This window comes from Periplaneta americana, chromosome 11, assembly GCF_040183065.1.
Source record: "Periplaneta americana isolate PAMFEO1 chromosome 11, P.americana_PAMFEO1_priV1, whole genome shotgun sequence".
Classification (NCBI taxonomy): domain Eukaryota; kingdom Metazoa; phylum Arthropoda; class Insecta; order Blattodea; family Blattidae; genus Periplaneta; species Periplaneta americana.
In genome coordinates, this window is record NC_091127.1 from 11,843,762 (window position 1) to 11,849,386 (window position 5,625).

A 5,625-nucleotide genomic window follows, 5' to 3' on the forward strand; every position below is an offset into this window, starting at 1 on the left:
TGTTTTTCCAGAAACCGGGCATAACTCGTAGCGTCGGTATTTTTATTATTTTACTTCTTTTTTTCTGAGTTTTAAGTGCCTATTTGCCTGCCTATTTTAGCCAAAATAAATGCCTGAACTTTCTGGCTCTAGTCACCAGATCATCACAAATCTCTTAGGATCTTCTTGGAATTGAACAGCAACTGTGCCAACAGACGTTGTCGATCCAACTGATGATGTTAGAAGCTTGCGTGTTCCCTACCCTGATCCTCAACTATAAATACAAAGACCAGTCTACTGGAATGTATCGACCGGAGATTGTCAGGTGGAATGTAGAGAGCAACAGTTGTGCAAATTTACTGGGTGACTTAACAGACATCCAAGTGGTCGTGATGTCACCGACCCGTTGTCCTTGGTTCACCTATGGTCCCAACCCAGAATCCTCTAAAGTTGCACGCAGCCTTGTGGAGAAGCGTTTGAACGTCAAAAGTGAAAACTGTAATTAAATTAGCCTACATAACGACAGAGATGCCGATCGTGATGTACACAACGGTTAAGGTGTTTCTAAGCTGTAGTAGTGGGTTCGAAACCCTTAGAGAGCACTTATGTTTGTTCTTGCATAGGCGTCGACCTTTCAACGAAAAATCTGGTCATGTGTATATTCGTAGGCCTACCCGTGGAATTGCAGAAGCAAAGATTTGAGTTCTCATGCACTAAGAAATAGGCTATATTACACTATATCAAAGCTTTTATCACATCTTTCATCACAGTTCTAATAATGGATCCACAACAGTTCTATGCTTGTTGCAACTGTAAATGCAGTAATGGTTATTGCATTAATACTGAAGAAGAAATCAAATAAAAAACGTATTTGGGTTAAAGATTGGGTAGGGAAATATACAAAAAAAAAAGTCCATAGAACTCTACTGACAGAACTTCAGTCTGAAAATGTGAAATCATGTACTAAGTAAATACTTAATACCGATAATGGATGATGAAACATGTCATGTGACTCATAATGCGACATTAAAAGTTTTCTGGTTTTCACAGACCATAATATGTACTTAATGTCCGCCATTTTCTTTCTTCTTAGTCACAGATTTTATCAAAAGTATGATTATGATCATTACTTAAATTCTATCACAGAACTGTCACAGCTAGATGTAATCAAAAATGCTATATTACACTGTAAAATATATTATCAATGCCTATAGGCTATATTTTCTATCCAGATGACGTGATTATGTTAGGAGAAAATACACAAACGATTAGGGAAACACGGAAATTTTACTTGAAGCAAGTAAAGCGATCGGTTTGGAAATAAATCCCGAAAAGCCGAAGTATATGATTATGTCTCGTGACTAGAATATTGTACGAAATGGAAATATAAAAATTGGAGATTTATCCTTCGAGGAGGTGGAAAAATTCAAATACCTTGGAGCAACAGTAACAAATATAAATGACACTCGGGAGGAAATTAAACGCAGAATAAATATGGGAAATGTGAGTTATTATTCGGCTGAGAAGCTCTTATCATCCAGTCTGCTGTCGAAAAATCTGAAAGTTAGAATTTATAAAACAGTTATATTACCGGTTCTTCTGTATGGTTGTGAAACTTGGACTCTTACTCTGAGAGAGGAACATAAGTTAAGGGTGTTTGAGAATAAGGTGCTTAGGAAAATATTTGGGGCTAAGCGGGATGAATCTACAGGAGAATGGAGAAAGTTACACAACACAGAACTGCACGCATTGTATTCTTCACCTAACATAATTAGGAACTTAAAATCCAGACGTTTGAGATGGGCAGGGCATGTAGCACGTATGGGCGAATCCAGAAATGCATATAGAGTGTTAGTTGGGAGATCGGAGGGAAAAAGACCTTTAGGGAGGCCGAGACGTAGATGGGAGGATAATATTAAAATGGATTTGAGGGAGGTGGGGTGTGATGATAGAGACTGGATTAATCTTGCACAGGATAGGGACCGATGGCGGGCTTATGTGAGGGCGGCAATGAACCTTCGGGTTCCTTAAAAGCCATTTGTAAGAAAGTAAGTAAATAGGCTATATTTTATCAAACTTGTCACAGAAATTTGATAGTGTAATATAGGCCTAAGACGAATCTATAAAGCGATGGTTCCTGGACGAATGGTCTTGGTTATTTTGCTTCTATAGTATCAATAATGAAAGTGCTTACACATAATTTTTTTGTTTCGTTCTTTCCATGACAATAATAGAAATTAAACGTAATAAACTTAATAATGTAATTAAAATTCTCGTAGCTGTACAAGAATGAATTAAATCTTGTGCATTCTGTGTGGTGTGATGTAACGGATGTCTAAAGGTCAGGGTGTTTCTACCAGGGTCACTACTTTCATATCGAGATGAAAGTAGCTGTCTGGTGTTTGTACATCTCACTGTGAAAGTAAGAAATCACAACCGCTGTTGTTTACATGAGCCATTCTTCAACAAACTAACAGAGTGAGTTGGCTACTTGGACTCTTCTTTGAAGGTTTATCTATGCATATGTGGTCACTTGATTTAATTACAGTGTTTTACACAAAACACAAAATGGACAGATAGACAGACAGACGTGCAGTCTGGCGGGCGGGTGTATGGGTGAGTGGTTGGACAGACAGATAGGTGGATAAATGGATGTCAGTGATAATTTTAAAATTTGCCTTTTATTCTAATGTAGCACAATCTATCATTGATGGCTTCAAACTTTAAAAAAGTTGCCGCCGATATGTATCGGGTGTTGCAAATCCTGTACCATTCCTATGTGTTCCATCTGTCCGAACACTGTAAAATGAACTGTAATTTTTCATCCTGAAAATCCTCTCCGAATTTCGCCATCTTATTTCTTGTAACGCATCAATATCCGTCTTGTACCTATCATTCTATCAATGTATGGCGCAAATCTGACACTTAAAAAATTTACGAAAGTAAGTAGAAATGTAAAATATAAAATCAAACTATTTCCTTCATAGAGATAAAATTAGAGTACAAAGCTAGAAACAAAACAGCTTCACAATTCAACAATGTGCTTAATTTAGCCTATCACATAATGTAGGCCTGCTGTATTTGGTTGAATATATGACATGAATAAGCATGTATAACTTTTATTAGAGATGGTAGATTTTCGTAATCACGATAAATGCGAAATGTGGCCAAATGCTGTCAAAATAAGTAGGCCTAATTTTATGTTTAAAAGCATGTTAAGTGTATTAGTGTAGTTTTTAATTCCCGATAAAATTCGAAATTGAATACAAAATGCGAAATGTATGTGTTTCTTCCATTTTCCTTGTCTTTATCGTATTCAATGACAGATGACTAGGCAAAAACTATTTTTATGGCAAAGCCTGCTGTTGTACTTCCGTATTCGGTCACGTGAGATTACAGTTTACGGTAACAAGAAACTCATTATGGCAAAAACTTTTTATTTAATCTAATCAGACGTAAAGTCGATTCGAATAATAGTAGTAATAATAATAATAATAATAATAATAATAATAATAATAAGTTAATAATAATATTTATTTCTTTTTCCTTCCTTTCCCCTTTTTGTTCTCTTTATCAGCCGATGAATTTATTATCATAGCCTTTTTATCGTGAATTTTATTTAATTTTCGTATTTCTTTTCTTTTTTATTATTATTTTATTACATTCCATTTTGATATATTCTTCCTCACGTTTTCCCATATTAACCATTTGTACTAAATGGTACCTACTACAGTATTCTAATGCATTTTACTTTTTTTTTCTATTATGGTATTATTTTCATGTTGTTTAATGTCGATTTAATTATACTATTATTATTATTATTATTATTATTATTATTATTATTATTATTATTATTTGTAATATGTTAGTATTCTGTTCTTTAACTTTTTGTTAAATTTTAACTGCTTGTATACTTTGTGACCTGGTAGAGTGTAAGAGAAGAAGGCCCTATGGCCTTAACTCTGCCAGTATAAATAGATAAATAAATTAATAATAATAATAATAATAATAATAATAATAATAATAATAATATCTCCAAGATCCCTTGTGAACTTTTATGAACAGCGTTTTCTTTTTTCTTTTTTTAACGAAGCCGTTGTCAAGCCAACGCATAACCCCCAGACATATTTGGAGGACCATACCTATCGTTGATTGGCGGGTTCATTGAACCTATCCGGAAGAACAATGTCCTCCGACCCCTCCCCTATCCGCCACCTAGGGGACGTCCCATATACGTCGGCTTACCGCATCGGGCGATCTGTAAACAAATACATCTGCATTTTTAATTGTACTACAATTTATTGGTAATTCCGAATAAAAATGTAAGCACGTTAACTTATGATCATTACAACTGTTCTGATAATTCGTTAATATGCTGATAAGTCATCCAAACTAATTACAACTCCTTCAGTAAAAGATTGTCAGGGAAATGATAATCTTACATACATATTCATTACACACAAGTTATAAAAGAAATATTAATAATATGACGAGTTTCTGAATAGAGTGACTATATTCCGTTGTGATGATATGAAATGAATACAGCAGCGCTGCGGGGTGAGTTTTTCTCTTTTTCTTTTTGCTGTTACGCAACATTATTCTGGGCGATGCTCGCTAACGCGACAAGATCTGTAGCAGCAAATCAGTCGATCTGGTCTTGTAAAACTGGTTGCGCAATTGAGCAAGACACTAGTTTTTTTTTCTCTCCCACCCCATATTAACGTGCACAGAGTCTTGGTATTTTCAGGCAGCAGTTGTCCGTGGGCCCTGTGGCGCAACGGATAACGCGTCTGACTACGGATCAGAAGATTCCAGGTTCGAATCCTGGCAGGGTCGAAGTCGTTTTTATAACAGCAAATGAATTAATATTAATTTATATATTATAATTTATTATTATTATTAATAATAATAATAATAATAATTATTATTATTATTATTATTATTATTACTCAATTATCATTGTCTCATAGTATTCTTAGTTATCCATTCATCTTCATTATTGTAATTAATTGTAATTATATTATGTGTAATAATTATTTTTGTTTTATGTTTTTGTTATATTTGTGCTGAACTGTAATTGGCCACTGGCTGTTGTACAGCACATTAAATAAATATAAATATAAATAAATAAATTATTATTATTATTATTATTATTATTATTATTATTATTATTATTATTATTATTATTATTACATGCTTTAGTAAGGTCTAAATTAGAATATGCATCTGTTGCGTGGAACTCTATTACTTCTACTGATTCAGCTAAACTAGAAAATATCCAAAGAAAATTCATTTCTGTTTGTGCGTTCAGATTCGTACCCAACTCCTCTTCTTTAAATTATGAACTATCTAGTAAATATTTTAAATGTACCAGTCTGTATTCGAGACGTCAGGATATTGATTACACTTTCTTTAATAATGCTATTAATGGTGTCATTGATTGTGATTCTATTATACATAACACCTAGCTTAGAATTCCCGTGAAAGGTTTTCGTGGTCAAAGAATTTTCTTCACTAAATTATTTAAATCCCTTTCTCCAATAGCCAGGTGTATTAAAAGTGCTAATTTGCAAGATCTGATTTGATTTTACTTATGCATGATATATCCTTACTTGTTATTTAATATCTTTTATTATTCGTTAGATA

General features: G+C 33.7%; 1 non-coding gene across 1 annotated transcript; it reads left to right on the top strand.

Moving 5' to 3' along the window:
- Positions 1 to 4,742: 4,742 nt before the first annotated feature.
- TRNAR-ACG (transfer RNA arginine (anticodon ACG)) lies at positions 4,743 to 4,815 on the top strand. Its single transcript has one exon. It is a non-coding gene; the product is annotated as a tRNA-Arg (tRNA).
- Positions 4,816 to 5,625: the final 810 nt, after the last annotated feature.